The sequence below is a fragment of the Lagenorhynchus albirostris genome, chromosome 4 (genome assembly GCF_949774975.1).
Source record: "Lagenorhynchus albirostris chromosome 4, mLagAlb1.1, whole genome shotgun sequence".
NCBI lineage: Eukaryota > Metazoa > Chordata > Mammalia > Artiodactyla > Delphinidae > Lagenorhynchus > Lagenorhynchus albirostris.
Window position 1 is genome coordinate 79,827,542 of NC_083098.1, and position 17,044 is coordinate 79,844,585.

The following is a 17,044-nucleotide window of genomic DNA, read 5'->3' on the forward strand; positions in this document are numbered from 1 at the left end:
GAATGTGACCCATTGGGGAAAAAAAGATAAAAGAGGCTCTAAGATACACGCGTGGTAACAAAACTTGAAGTGACTAGTTATGCTGATTCTGTTTCTTCTGACTCCTGATATGGAGCTCATATAGTTAACATTTTGTTCGGAGCAAAGGTTCTCAAATGTTTATATTCAAACTAATCATTTGAGAAAACTTGTCATATATTGTGAAACAGCTCCCAAACTGCTGAATCAAAACCACAGTAAATCAGGGAAACATCTAAATATTTATAAAGGTTCTGACATAATTCTAATACAAGTTTATATTTGAGGCCCATTGTCTAGACTAGAGAATGACTTTGCCAAGAAACAAATTTGTAACCTATATCTGACTGAATAATATATTGCCAATAGTTGACCCCCAAATCTCAGGACAGGTCTTCAACTGAATGACAAAAATACTCAGGAATCCATTAGTTCATATACTCATGCACTTCGACAGATGTTCTTATTATAGTACATGGGTAATGGGATTGTTAGCATATTAAATTTTGAAGAGATATGGTACCATAGATGCTTGGTTGCTCAGCTCATTGACTACCCTGCACATGAGGAAAAATTTAGAAGCCTCACCAGGAAGGTTTGAGTTGATTCCTTGGAGCGTATTTGCTGATACCGGACAAAAAAAATAGCCTAATTAAATCTGAAAACGTTTGACTGCGAAAGAACAGTTTCAAACCTACTCTATATTAGTCTTCAAAGTAAAGAGAGCTTAGAATAAAATATATGGTTAGAAACTTTGACATATTTAATTTCCATTTTAAGAAACAAAGATATTGCTAGTCCTGATTTGGGACATAAAACAATCTTGAAAAATATTCGAAAAGGCTCTTCTTCAACTAATTGTGAGTTCTATGACTGTCTCATTGGTGATCAAATTTTGGGGTAGGAAGGTCTACTTTTTAAATTAATATTTAATAATATAGAACCAAAATGAATTAAAAACTAATAGTACCTTTGCTGTTTCAATCAAATGGGTTCCATATTTAAGTAATTATTGTATATCTACTTCTTTATGTAAAACAAATATGTAAAATAGGTAAAAGAGTCCAGCTTTTGTTGGTGTGACTCAGTTAGGGAACAGAAACAAGTGCCTACTTGCTTATCCCTCTCTGCTAGAGGGATGAGAATAGTTTGAAATCTACCCAACCTGTATTAAAAGAATATGTTAAATCCAAATACACTACATTCTTGGTATTCAAGGACATTATAAACAACTGTTTTAGTATTGAGCAGAGACTAAGGAATTCTAGGATGTATGTGTGTTTAAGTTCCCTTGTATATTTGTAATGTGATATTTATATATTTGTAAATTTTGGTAGAACACCTGAGACTCTATTACAGGCTTGTTTCACTTAACTAATGAGTAAATCTGCACACGTCTATGTTTCATCACATTGTTGCTCATTCAGTTATTCATTCCATATCTAGTACCCTGGCTAGATAAAAGTAAAAACTAATAAATAATAATACGTATTTCTGAGAATTACCTAGAAAAGCAAGATAGTTCTCCTTGCAAGATACGAAAATGGAACTGAAAGCAAAGCTTCTTAACTAGAACATAGATGGTTTCTATAAATCTGGTTTGTGACTCAGAAAGCTCTACATGCTCTATACAGAAATACAGAGAAAATCTTTCATAAATGTTCTAGCCTGTGCATGGTTGTTCATAGCTTAAAAGAGAATACTTTATGAGAGTTAAAAAGATAATTATTGTGTAGTATGAAGATGTGCACAGGAAACATGTGATTCTGGATGCAAATATAATTTAGGAAGAAGCCAGAAGTCTGTAAAAAAAAAAAAAAGTTTCCATGTAACCACAGGTGCTGAAGGTACCAGCACAGCATTTGAAGAAACCAAATTTATGAGCAAAGATTGGTTCAAGAATTTTGAGAACCATTTTAATTTGCATAATGTGAAGTTAGTAGGAAAGGAGGCATCAGTTCAATACATAACTGAGAAAGTATTCCCTACTAAGGCAGAATTCTAACACAAAGAGATGAGCCATAGGCAGAACAAATTTCACTTAGAATTAAACCATTCAAAAATGGAAGAAAATCTGTTTCTAAATATACATTCATGCTGTTTTTAGTGAACACATAAACACATAGGATACAGCAGCAATCACAATTATTTACCAAGTTATAGGTTTGCCAATTCAGCTCATAATTATATTACTATAATAATCATACATTAAATTATAGAATATTGTTTATTTTACAAGAAAAAACATTAATTCAATATCAAATCAATTCAATTAAAATCAAATTAATATTTCCTACCTTGCAGTTTGAAGCTTAATTTAAATGTTTGTTAAAATATAATACTTTATGAGGGGGTTTAAATATATTAGTGATTTTCACAAATTTGGAGATTTGCAAAGGTCTTGTAAAATATTGCTCACAAATGTTGCCAGCTGTTCATCTTTTAAGATACTAATTAAAAAGTAGATTTCTACTTTAAATAGTATATCATTTTATTTGAAACTTTCTATATAAAAAATGTGACTTCCAGAAGGGTAAAAGAAGCTTTCAGTTTGCTAATTGCATTATGTATGTGGACTTTCCTTTAATTTTTTCACTAAAGAACTTTACCAGTTTAATGATTTTATGAGTTATGCTCTTAAAGTTTGTTTTTGTTTATCTGTGAAACATAGAAGCCTATATACCTATTCTTGCTCTGAGGAGATTGTTTCACCCTCTAAACTATATATATCAGAATAGGCTAGACCTATGCTGTAGTACCGATTTTTCTGGTAAATCTCAGTGGCTAGACAAAAGTGTATTCTTTGCTCATTCTATACTAATTTCTGTGCAGTTTTGGGTGTTTCTTAGCAAAATATGTCTTCCACGTGGAAGCTCAACGGAAGTTTAAATAATTTCCATCTTATGGCTCCACTCTTTCGAGGTAAAGCCTTATCCATTATTGTCTTGGCAGGGGAGGAGCGAGAGAATAGAACTCTCTAATGACTTATTTTCTGTCTTAGCCTAGAAATGACACATTTCTCCCTCTCACATTTTAATGACAAGTGAGTACTTCCTAATTAAAAGAAATATTGAACTGCAGTCTCTTTTGTACAAGGAAAGGAAAAACAGATATAATGATGAGCACTAGTAATCTCTACCTGAAAAACTTAACCTAAATTTACAGTGTTTCTTGCTTAAAGTAAAATCAGTCAAATACTAGGGCAATGACATGAGGAACTAGATAAAACTGGTTTGTAGGATCATTTAGTATATTTTCCACAATGAATCTAATAGATTTGCAAAACAAATGAGGGGAAATATCCTATTTTAAGTAAAATATTGGCTAGCAAAATGATTGGCTCCTAAATATAAAATTTTCCACATAACCTCCACATAAATAAAGCCAACTATAACCCATGCCTAGAACATAATTAGGAGACACAGTCTGCTAAAAACTCCAATCTACGAATGGGGGAAAACATCCAAAATCAATGTAGCCTACTCTGTAACCTTTTTCTAAGTAGAGAAACAGGAAGATTATCTGTGAAATAGATTGAGTAACAGAATCTTTATAGTAGGAGACACAGATAGCATTATCCTTGAAGGAGAAAGTCTGACACTGAGTGACAGAAATATTGGAACGTGGTCAGTGCCTGTGGATCAGTACAATGACTATTGGGGAACCAAAAGGGAAGACTGGAACATATGTGTGGTCAGAGATAAAAAAAAGTAGAAAAGCATCACTTTGGTGGATGATAGAGGCTACATGAAGAGGAGGGATTATTGGAAGCTTGGTAGTAAAGAGATAAAGGGGTACAGGAAAAGCAGTGAAAAATATGGAACCTTCAGAAACAAAAGAATATCACAGGATCAGAAGACATTCTACATTTCCCCTACCCCCAACACACATACAGGAAAAAGACAGCAATTAGTAAAGAAGCTTCACTGTGCTATCCAAATATGGTAAGCTTGAACTAAGAATCTTAGCAAACCAAACCATTCAGCCTCATCTATAATTAACTATAATTAATGTTTAAGAACAATAAAAGGTACTTTAAAAGTATACAGAAAAAATCACATAGCATCCACTTCAGATCTACTATAAGGAGAAGGAAGGTGACTGTCAAAACCTTTGAGCAGATGAAAACACACACCAAAAACAGTTATGGAGCAGAAGAAAATTATAATACAACTCTAATATAAATAAAATAACATTAAATAAGCAATGAAAAAAATGAAAACACTATGAATCAAAGTCAACAATTCAGAGTATAAATGGTTCATAAATAAGGTAAAAAACAGGAAACATGTATTAACCTTGAAAACAATGCACTAAGTGAAAGAAGCCAATCGCAAAAGACAACATATCTTTTGTTTCCATTTTTAGAAACAGGAAGTAGACTAATGGTTATCTAGGGCTGGAGAGATGGTTGGCAAGTAACTGCTAATGGGCATTTTTTTGGGAGGTGAAATGGTAAAAATGGTCTGAATTTATATTATGGTGATGGTTGCAGAATTCTGTGAATATCCTAAAACCACTGAATTACACACTTTACATTTGTGAATTTTGTGGTATGTGGATTATTTCTTAATAAAGCTATAAAATACACACACACACACAAAACTTGAAATTAGATTTACTGAACTGAGGAAAGAAATCAAAGGAAAAGACAGAAACAAAGACTGAATTTAAAAATTCTCAAGGGAGAATAATTTGAAACTATAGTAAGGGAACTTGAAGAAAGGAGTAAAAACAAAGAAGAGAACTATAATGAAATAAAATAAGAGAGAAAAACATGAGAGATAGCTATCGTTTTGGAATATAGGGAACAAAGACACATCATAAGTATCATGGGAATGTCTGAAGAAAAAATCACAAGAATAAAACTGAACTAATGTTCAGCATTATAATCAAAGAAAAGTCTCTGGAATTCAAAGATGGCCTGAATCAACATTTTGAAAGGGTTCACTTAAATCTTGTTAAATTGACTCAGAGTGATGAATCTTGAGATAAAGGTATGTAACAAATAGATTAAAAATAAACATAACAGAAATCTCTAATCTTCCAGATAAAATGACTAATCACTTACAAAGGAAAAAAAAGAAGGATGATGTATGTAGCAACATGCAAACCAAATGATAATGAAGCAGTATTGTCCATTTATGTCAGTGGGGTGTTAAAGTCTCGTACTATTATTGTATTATTGTCAGTTTCTCCATCTATGTCTGCTAGTATTTGTTTTATATACTTATGTGCTCCAATACTGGGCGTATATTATATTACCGAGTGTAATATCCTTTTCTTGTATTGATTCCTTTATCATTATATAACACCATTATTTTTTTTAACATCTTTTTTGGAGTATAAATGTTTTACAATGGTATGTTAGTTTCTGCTTTATAACAAAGTGAATTGGTTATACATATACATATGTTCCCATATCTCTTTACTCTTGCATCTCCCTCCCTTCCAGCCTCCGTATCCCACCCCTCTAGGTGGTCACAAAGCACCGAGCTGATCTCCCTGTACTATGCTGCTGCTTCCCACTAACTATCTATATTACCTTTGGTAGTGTATATATGTCCATGCCACTCTCTAACTTTCTCACAGCTTACCCTTCCCCCTCTGCATGTCCTCAAGTCCATTCTCTAGTAGGTCTGTGTCTTTATTCCCATCTTACCCCTAGGTTCTTCATGACATTTTTTCCCCTTAGATTCCATATATATGTGTTAGTATACGGTCTTTGTCTTTCTGACTTACTTCACTCTGTATGACAGTCTCTAGTTCCATCCAATTCACTACAAATAACTCAATTTCGTTTCTCTTTATGGCTGAATAATATTACATTGTATATATGTGCCACATCTTCTTTATCCATTCATCTGATGATGGACACTTAGGTTGTTTCCATCTCCTGGCTATTGTAAATAGAGCTGCAATTAACATTTTGGTACATGACTCTTTTTGAATTTTGGTTTTCTCAGGGTATATGCCCAGTAGTGGGATTGCTGGGTCACATGGTAGTTCTATTTGTAGTTTTTCAAGGAACCTCTATACTGTTCTCCATAGTGGCTGTACCAATTCACATTCCCACCAACAGTGCAAGAGTGTGTTCCCTTTTCTCCACACCCTCTGCAGCATTTATTGTTTCTAGATTTTTTCATGATGGCCATTCTGGCCGGTGTGAGATGATATCTCATTGTAGTTTTGACTTGCATTTCTCTAACGATTAATGATGTTGAGCATTCTTTCATGTGTTTGTTGGCGATCTGTATATCTTCTTTGGAGAAATGTCTATTTAGGTCTTCTGCCCATTTTTGGATTGGGTTGTTTGTTTTTTTGTTATTGAGCTGCATGAGCTGCATATAAATTTTGGAGATTAATCCTTTGTCAGTTGCTTCATTTGCAAATATTTTCTCCCATTCTGAGGGTTGTCTTTTGGTCTAGTTTATGGTTTCCTTTGCGTGCAAAAGCTTTTAAGTTTCGTTAGTTCCCATTTGTTTATTTTTTTTCTTATTTCCATTTCTCTAGGAGGTGGGTCAAAAAGGATCTTGCTGTGATTTATGTCATAGAGTGTTCTGCTTATGGTTTCCTCTAAGAGTTTGATAGTTTCTGGCCTTACATTTAGGTCTTTAATCCATTTTGAGCTTATTTTTGTGTATGGTGTTAGAGAGTGTTCTAATCTCATGCTTTTACATGTGCCTGTCCAGTTTTTCCTAGCACCACTTATTGAAGAGGCTGTCCTTACTCTACTGTACATTCTTGCCTCCTTTATCAAAGATAAGGTGACCATATGTGCTTGGGTTTATCTCTGGGCTTTCTATCCTGTTCCATTGTTCTATATATCTCTTTCTGTGCCAGTACCATACTGTCTTGATTACTGTAGCTTTGTAGTATAGTCTGAAGTCAGGGAGCCTAATTTCTCCAGCTCCGTTTTTCATTCTCAAGATTGTTTTGGCTATTCGGGGTCTTTTGTGTTTCCATACAAATTGTGAAATTTTTTGTTCTAGTTCTGGGAAAAATGCCAGTGGTAGTTTTATAGGGATTGCATTGAATCTGTAGATTGCTTTGGGTAGTAGAGTCATTTTCACAATGTTGATTCTTCCAATCCACGAACATGGTATATCTCTCCATCTATTTGTATCATCTTTCATTTCTTTCATCAGTGTCTTATAGTTTTCTGCATACAGGTCTTTTGTCTCCTTAGGTAGGTTTATTTCTAGATATTTTATTCTTTTTGTTGCAGTGGTAAATGGGAGTGTTTTCTTAATTTCACTTTCAGATTTTTCGTCATTAGTATACAGAAATGCCAGAGATTTCTGTGCATTAATTTTGTATCCTACTACTTTACCAAATTCATTGATTAGCTCTAGTAGTATACTGGTAGCATCTTTCGGATTTTCTATGTATACTATCATGTCATCTGCAAACAGTGACAGCTTTACTTCTTCTTTTCCAATTTGGATTCCTTTTATTTCCTTTTCTTCTCTGATTGCTGTGGCTAAAACTTCCAAAACTGTGTTGAATAACAGTGGTGAGAGTGGGCAACCTTGTCTTGTTCCTGATCTTAGTGGAAATGCTTTCAGTTTTTCACCATTGAGGATGATGTTGGCTGTGGGTTTGTCCTTTATTATGTTGAGGAAAGTTACCTCTATGCCTACTTTCTGCAGGGTTTTTATCATAAATGAGTGTTGAATTTTGTTGAATGCTTTCTTTGCATCTATTGAGATGATCATATGATTTTTCACCTTCAATTTGTTAATATGGTGTATCACGTTGATTGATTTGTGTATATTGAAGAATCCTTGCATTCCTGGAATAAACCCAACTTGATCATGGTGTATGCTCCTTTTAATGTGCTGTTGGATTCTGTTTGCTAGTATTTTGTTGAGGATTTTTGCATCTGTGTTCATCAGTGATGTTGGCCTGTAGCTTTCTTTCTTTGTGACATCTTTGTCTGGTTTTGGTATCAGGGTGATGGTGGCCTCGTAGAATGAGTTTGTGACTGTTCCTCCCCCTGCTATAGTTTGGAAGAGTTTGAGAAGGATGGGTGTTAGCTCTTCTCTAAATGTTTGATAGAATTCGCCTGTGAAGCCATCTGGTCCTGGGCTTTTGTTTGTTGGAAGATTTTTAATCACAGTTTCAATTTCAGTCCTTGTGATTGGTCTGTTCATGTTTTCTGTTTCTTCCTGATTCAGTCTTGGCAGGTTGTGCATTTCTAAGAATTTGTCCATTTCTTCCAGGTTGTCCATTTTATTGGCATAGAGTTGCTTGTAGTAATCTCTCATGATCTTTTGTATTTCTGCAGTGTCAGTTGTTACTTCTCCTTTTTCATTTCTAATTCTATTGATTTGAGTCTTCTCCCTTTTTCTCTTGATGAGTCTGGCTAATGGTTTATCAATGTTGTTTATCTTCTCAAAGAACCAGCTTTTAGTTTTCTTGATCTTTGCTATCGCTTCCTTCATTTCTTTTTCATTTATTTCTGATCTGATCTTTATGATTTCTTTCCTTCTGCTAACTTTGGGGATTTTTTGTTCTTTTTTCTCTAATTTCTTTAGGTGCAAGTTTAGGTTGTTTATTCGAGATGTTTCCTGTTTCTTAAGGTAGGATTGTATTGCTATAAACTTCCCTCTTAGAACTGATTTTGCTGCATCCCATAGGTTTTGGGTGGTCGTGTCTCCATTGTCATTTGTTTCTAGGTATTTTTTTGATTTCCTCTTTGATTTCTTCAGTGATCACTTCGTTATTAAGTAGTGTATTGTTTAGCCTCCATGTGTTTGTATTTTTTACAAATCTTTTCCTGTAATTGATATCTAGTCTCATAGTGTTGTTGTCGGAAAAGGTACTTGATACAATTTCAATTTTCTTAAATTTCCCAAGGCTTGATTTGTGACCCAAGATATGATTTATCCTGGAGAATGTTCCATGAGCACTTGAGAAAAATGTGTATTCTTTTGTTTTTGAATGGAATATCCTGTAAGTATGAATTAAGTCCATCTTGTTTAATGTATCATTTAAAGCTTGTGTTTCCTTATTTATTATCATTTTGGATGATCTGTCCATTGGTGAGAGTGGGGTGTTAAAGTCCCCTACTATGAATGTGTTACTGTTGATTTCCCCTTTTATGGCTGTTAGCATTTGCTTTATGTATTGAGGTGCTCCTATGTTGGGTGCATAAATATTTACAATTGTTATATCTTCTTCTTGGATCGATCTCTTGATCATTATGTAGTGTCCTTCTTTGTCTCTTGTAATAGCTTTTATTCTAAAGTCTATATTCTCTGATATGAGAATTGCTACTCCAGCTTTCTTTTGATTTCCATTTGCATGGAGTGTCTTTTTCCATCCCCTCACTTTCAGTCTGTATGTGTCCCTAGGTCTGAAGTGGGTCTCTTGTAGACAGCATATGTATGAGTCTTGTTTTTGTATCCTTTCAGCCAGTCTGTGTCTTTTGCTGGGAGCATTTAATCCATTACCATTTAACGTAATTATCAATATGTATGTTCCTATTCCCATTTTCTTAATTGCTTTGGGTTTGTTATTGTAGGTCTTTTCCTTGTCTTGTGTTTCTTGCCTAGAGAAGTTCCTTTAGCATTTGTTGTAAAGTTGGTTTGGTGGTGCTGAAGTCTCTCAGCTTTTCCTTGTCTGTAAAGGTTTTAATTTCCTCATCAAATCTGAATGAGATCCTTGCTGGGTAGAGTAATCTTGGTTGTAGGTTTTTCTCCTTCATCACTCTAATATATCCTGCCAGTCCCTTCTGGCTTGCAGAGTTTCTGCTGAAAGATCAGCTGTTAACCTTATGGGGATTCCCTTGTGTGTTATTTGTTGTTTTTCCCTTGCTGCTTTTAATATGTTTTCTTTGTATTTAATTTTTGATAGTTTGATTAATATGTGTCTTGGTGTGTTTCTCCTTGGATTCATCCTGTGTGGGACTCTCTGTACTTCCTGGACTTGATTAACTATTTCCTTTCCCATATTAGGGACGTTTTCAACTATAATCTCTTCAAATGTTTTCTCAGTCCCTTTCTTTTTCTCTTCTTCCTCTGGGACCCCTATAATTCAAATGTTGGTGTGTTTAATGTCGTCCCAGAGGTCTCTGGGACTGTCCTCAGTTCTTTTCATTCTTTTTTCTTTATTCTGCTCTGCAGTAGTTATTTCCACTATTTTATCTTCCAGGTCACTTATCCGTTCTTCTGCCTCAGTTATTCTGCTATTGATCCCTTCTAGAGTATTTTTAATTTCATTTATTGTGTTGTTCATCATTGCTTCTTTCCTCTTTAGTTCTTCTAGGTCCTCGTTAAATGTTTCTTGCATTTTCTCTATTCTATTTCCACGATTTAGATCTTTACTATCATTCTGAATTCTTTTTCAGGTAGACTGCCTATTTCCTCTTCATTTGTTAGGTCTGGTGGGTTTTTATCTTGCTCCTTCATCTGCTGTGTGTTTTTCTGTCTTCTCATTTTGCTTATCTTATTGTGTTTGGGGTCTCCTTTTTGCAGACTGCTGGTTCATAGTTCCCGCTGTTTTTGGTGTCTGTCCCCAGTGGCTATGGTTGGTTCAGTGGGTTGTGTAGGCTTCCTGGTGGAGGGGACTAGTGCCTGTATTCTGGTGGATGAGGCTGGATCTTGTCTTTCTGGTGGGCAGGTCCACGTCTGGTGGTGTGTTTTGGGGTGTCTGTGGCCTTATTATGATTTTAGGCAGCCTCTCTGCTAGTGGGGGGTGTTGTGTTCCTGTCTTGCTAGTTGTTTGGCAGATGGTGTCCAGCACTGTAGCTTGCTGGTTGTGGAGTGAAGCTGGGTCTTGGTGTTGAGATGCAGATCTCTGGGAGATTTTCGCCTTTTGATATTACATGGAGCTGGGAGGTTTTTTGTGGACCAGTGTCCTGAAGTTGGCTCTCCCACATCAGAGGCACAGCACTGACTTCTGGGTTCAGCACCCAGAGCCTTTCATCCACACAGCTCAGAATAAAAGGGAGAAAAAGTAGAAAGAAAGGAAGGAAGGAAGGAAGGAAGCAAAGAGATAAAATAATATAAAGTAAGATAAAATCAAATAAAGTTATTAAAATAATAAATAATTATTAAGAAAAAAATGTTTTTTTACGTTAAAAACAAACAAACGGACGGATAGAACCTTAGGACATATGGTGAAAGCAAAGGTATACAGACAAAATCTCCCACAGAAGCATACACATACACACAAAAAGAGGAAAAGGGGAAAAATTAATATATCTTGCTCTTAAAGTCCACCACCTCAATTTGGGATGATTCGTTGTCTATTCATGTATTCCACTGATGCAGGGTATATCAAGTTGATTGTCTGTCCTAGCAGTTTTCTGTCTGTCCTAGCAGTTTTCCCTGCTGGTAAGTGGGCTGGTCTGTTCCATGCAGGACCCTAGGACCAGGATGTCAGAATGTTGCTCAACCTGCTTGCTTGCCAGGTGAAGGTCCACTCATGTGGACCTTCTCTGCCTTTCAGATTTCTCCCAGGGGTTCAGGTGCCAATCAAATGCCTCTTTTTCCCCATCTTACCCAGCTACATGGAGATCTTTCCTACAGCTTTGGGTTTATAGGAATTATTCTGCCAGTTTCCAATTTGTTTTCCGTGAGATTTGTTCCACATGTAGATGTATTTTGTGTGTTTGTGGAAGGAGGTGAGCTCCATGTCCTCTTACATCTTGATCCCCTCTGTGAAATGAAGAGACTCACTTTATTTCTAAGCCATGCATAGGTTGAAGGTGAAAGAATGGAGAAAGATATTTCATGCAAATAGTAACCAAATGAGATTAGGGGTGACTATATTATTTTCAGAAAAAAATAAGCTTTAAATAAAAAAATGTTTTAAGAGAGATAAAGGGACCTTGTCTATAAAAGGATCAGTTATATAAAAGGGTCAGTCCTTCAAGGAGGTATAAAAATTTAAAATATATATGCAGCAAATATCAGAACTCCTAAATATGTGAAGAAAACATTGTGAGAATTGAAGGGAGAAATGTACAGTTCTACAGTAATAGCAGTAGACTTCAGTACCCTAGTTTTAATAGTAGATAGAACAACTGGACAAAAGATCAGTAAGGAAATAGAAGACTTGAACATTATGGAAGAATTAGACATAACAGACATTTATAGAACACTCCATGCAACAACAGAACAATACACAGTGTCCAGGATAGACCAAATGTTGTGTCACTAAATAAATCTTAATAACTTATAAAAGATTGAAATCAAAGTATTTTCTGATATCAGTGGAATGCAACTAGAAATAAACTGAAATGTGTAGAAAACTGGAAAATACACAAATATGTGGAAATTAAAAATACGTAGATTTAAACAACCAATGGATCAAAGAAGAAATAACAAGAGAAATTAAGAAAATATCCTGAGATAAATGAAAAGGAAAATAAAACATACAAAACCTTATGGGATGCAATGAAAACAGGGAGAAGATGTAACACTTCAAAAGCCATTTTATGAGGCCAGCATTACTCTGATACCAAAGCCAGACAAAGATATTACAAGAAAGGAAAGTTATAGGCCAATACATCTGATGAATGTTGAAATACAAATTCTCTACAAAATACCAGCAAAGAGAATTTAACATAACCAAGTAGTATTTATTCCTGGAATGCAAGAATGGTTCAACATATGAAAATCAGTCATGTAATATACCACATTAACAGAAGAAAGAAAAAAACCCCATAAAATCAGCTCAACTTATGTGGGAAAAGCATTTGCCAAGATTCAGCACCTTTTTGGGATAAAAATGTTCAGCAAACTAGGAAAAGAAGAAAATTACCTCAACATAATAAAAGTCATGTGTGAAAAACCCAAATTAATATCATACTTTATGGTGAAAGATTGGGAGCTTTTCCTCAAAGATCAGGAGAAAGACAAGGATGCCTGCTATGACCACTTGTAGTAAACACATAACTGGAAGTCCTAACCAGAGCAGTGAAGTTTATATATATATATATATATATATATATATATATATATATATATATACGTGCGTCCAAATTGGAAACAAAGAAGTAAAATTATCTCTGTTCACAGGCATTTTATATTTAGAAAACCCTAAAGATTCCATACACACAAAAAAACCCTGCTAGGTCTACTAAACTAATTCAGCAAAGTTGCAAGAATCATTTGCAATTTTATACACTGTCAAAGGACAATAACAAAAGGAAAATTAAAAAGCAATTTTATTTATAAGAGCATAAAAAATAAAATATTTCAGAATAAAATTAACCAAGGAGGTGAAAGCCTTTGTATACTGTAACAAACAAAATTTTGGTGAAAGAAATTAAAGAAGAAATGAATAAACGGAAACATCACAGGTTCATGGCTTGGAAGACTTAATATTATGTCAGTACTACCCAAAGCAATTTAGAGATTTAATGAAATCCCTATCAAAATCCTAATGATGTTTTTGCAGATGTAGAAAACTTCATCTTAAAATTTACATGGAATCTCAGTGGACTCCAAATGGCATAATAATCTTGAAAAAAGAAAAACAAATTAGGAAGTCTCATGCTTCCTGATTTCAAAATTTAATACTAAACTACAATAGTTAAAACAGTGTAATATGGCATAAATGCAGACATATGGACCAATGGAGTAGAATGAAGAACCCAGAAATAAACCTTTGCATATATGACCAAATGATTTTTGGCAAGGGTGCCCATACTATTCAACAGGGAAAGGACACTCTTTTAAACAAATTGTGTTGAGAAAACTGGATATCCACCTGCAAAGGAATGAAGGTGGATTTTTACCTTAAACCACATACAAAAAATAACTCAAAATGGATCAAAACCTAAATGTAAAAGCTAAACTATAAAACTATTAGGAGAAAACATAAGGGGGAAGCTTCATGACGTTGGGTTTGGCAGTAATTTCTTGGATATGACACCAAAAGCATAGACAACAATAATAAAAAAAATAGATAAATTTGACTTCATCAAAATTAAAAACTTTTGTGCATCAGAGGGTGCTATCAAAAGAGTGAATAACCCATGAATTGGGAGAAAATGTTTGCAGACCATGTATCTGAAAAGGAATTAATATCCAGAATATAAAAGGGACTCCTAAAACTATACAACATCAAAACAAAATCCCTAAGAACCCATTTACAAAATTGGCAAAGCTCTTCAATAGACATTCCTCAAAGTTATGTAAATGATTAATAAGCACATGAAAGATGTTCAACATGTCTAATTATTAGGGAAATGCAAACTGAAACCAGAATGACACACCATCTCACAACCATTAAGATGGCTATTATGAAAACAAAGAAACAAACAGAAAATAACAAGCGTTGGTGGTGCCATGGAGGAATTGGAACCCTCCTACATTGCTGGTGGGAATGTAAAATGGAGCAACTGTTCTGGAAATCAGTATGGTGGTTCTTCAAAAAAACATAGAATTACTGCATAATACAGCTATTCCCCTTCTGGGTCTATAACCAAAGTACCTAAAAATAGGGACTCTAACATATTTTTATACACGTGTTCACAACAGCATTATTCACAATAGCCTAAAAAAGGAAGCAATCCAAGTGCACATTGACAAATTAATAACTAAGATGAAGCATATACACATTGTAGAATATTATCTATCATCTACCGTATCTATCTACCATTATCTACCATAATATTTGGTAGAATATTATCTACCAAAAACGAAGGAAATTCTGTTTTATGCAAGACACATATGATCTTTTTAGACATTATGAAAACTAAGCCAGTCATGAAAGAACAAATTCTGTATGATTCCACTTACATGAGTTACCTAGAGAGAACTCAGATTCATAGAGACGGAAATTAGAATGGTAGATTCCAGGGCTGGGGGAGTTATTGTTTAATGGGTATGGAATTTAGTTTAGGAAGATGAAAAAAGTCTGGAGTTGGAGTGTAGTGAGTTTTTAAAAACAATGTGAATGTATTTAAGGCCACTGAAATGTACACGTAAAAATAGTTAAAATAGCCAATTTTATGTTTTGTATATTTTACTAAAATTTAAAAAATTAAAAGAATCTAATACATATATAGTTGAGCTGTAGTAAACAAGTAAGTAAATACACAAGACTCATGGAATACTATTTCTAAAAATGTTTTCTAAAGAACTGAGTAAGGACAAGATTTATCCTATTAAATTCTGGCAGTGCAGCTGAGTTTCAGCATTGAATGTATTAACTGAATACTTATAAAAGTAGGGACAACATTTCAGAATAGCATGTAAATATTACATATTTGATAAAAATACAATGGAAAATCTGGGTGAACTGAAAGAGACAAGGAAGATAGGATATTCTTTCTAATAGTAAGTAGTCAAAGAAATCATGTAAAAAGTGTGCTAATAATCCAAATATTAGAAGCACAGGAAAATTCTAGTATGTACAGACATACCTTGTTTTATTGTGCTTCATTTTATTGCACTTCACAGATATTTCATTTTTTACAAATTGAAGGTTTGTGGTAACTGTGCCTCAAGCAAGTCTGTCGGTGCTGTTTTCCAGCAGCATTTGCTCACTTCATGTCTCTATGTCACATTTTAGTAATTCTCACAGTATTTCAAACTTTTCATAGTATTATATTTGTTGATCTTTGATGTTACTATTGTAATTGTTCTGGGGTGCCACAAACTGCACCCATATAAAACAGGGAACTTAGTAAATGTGTGACTGCTTCACCAGCTGGCCAGTGTCCTGTCTCTCTCCTTTTCCTAAGGCCTCTCTATTCCCTAAAATACAACAATATTGACTTAGGCTAATTAATAACCCTACAAAGGCCTCTAAGTGTTCAAGTGAAAGAGTCACATGTCTCTCACTTTAAATCAAAAGCTAAAAATGATTAAACTTAGTGAGGAAGGTATGTCTAAAGCCAAGAGAGGCTGAAAGTCAGGCCTCTTGTGCCAAAAAGTCGAGTTGTGAATGCAAAGGAAAAGTTCTTAAAGGAAATTTAGTGATACGCCAATGGACGTACAGATAAGAAAGGGAAACAGCTCTGTTGCTGATATGGAGAAAGTTTAGTGGTCTGGATAGAAGATCAAACAAAGTACAATATTCCCTTAAGTCAAAGCCTAATCCAGAGTAAGGCCCTAACTCTCTTCAATTCTGTGAAGGCTGAGAGAGGTCAGGAAGCTGCAGAAGGAAACTTTGAAGCTAACAGAGGCTGGTTCATGAGGTTTAAAGAAAGAGATCATATCCATAACATAAAAGTGCAAGGTGAAACAGCAAGTGCTGATGTAGAAGCTGCAGCAAGTTATCCAGAAGATCTAGCTGAGATAACTAATGGAGATGGCCCCACTAAACAGTAGATTTTCAACGTAGGCAAAACAGCCTTATATTAAAAGAAGGTGCCATCTAGGACTTTCATAGAGAGGAGAAGTCAATGCTTGGCTTCAGAGCTTCAAAGGACAGGCTGAATCTCTTGTTAGGGGCTAAGGCAACTGATGACTTTAAGTTGAATCCAGTGTTCATTTACCATTTGGAAAATCCTCAGGGCCTTAAGAATTATGCTCAATCTACTCTGCCTGTGCACTGTAAATGGAAGAGCAAAGCCCTAGATGACAGCATATCTGCTTACAACATGGCTTGTTGAATACTTTAAGCCTACTGTTGAGATCTACTTCTCAGGAAAATATTTCTTTCAAAATATTACTGCTCATTAACAATGCACCTGATCACTCAAGAGCTCTGATGGAGATGTACAGTGAGATTAATGTTGTTTTCATGCCTGCTAACACAACATTTATTCTGCAGCCCATGGATCAAGGAGTCAAGTTTTATTACTTAAGAGACACATTTTTTAAAGCTGTAGCTTCCATAGATAGTGATCCATCTGATGGATCTGGGCAAAGTCAATTCAAAACCTTCTGTAAAGGATTTACCCGTTTAGATGCCATTAAAAATATTCACAGTTCATGGGAAGTGGTCAAAATGTCAACATTAACAGGGGTTTGGAAGAGGTTTATTCCTACCCTCATGGGTGACTTTGAAGGGTTTAAGACTTTAGCAGAGGAAGTATCTGGTGGGAATATCAGGAGAA

General features: G+C 34.8%; 1 protein-coding gene across 1 annotated transcript in view; it reads left to right on the forward strand.

Annotated features, from left to right (window-relative positions):
* The window catches only part of LOC132519095 (mitotic spindle assembly checkpoint protein MAD2A-like), a 65,083-nt gene that overhangs the window by 11,208 nt on the left and 36,831 nt on the right, over positions 1 to 17,044 (forward strand). The gene's annotated exons all lie outside the window — the stretch shown is intronic.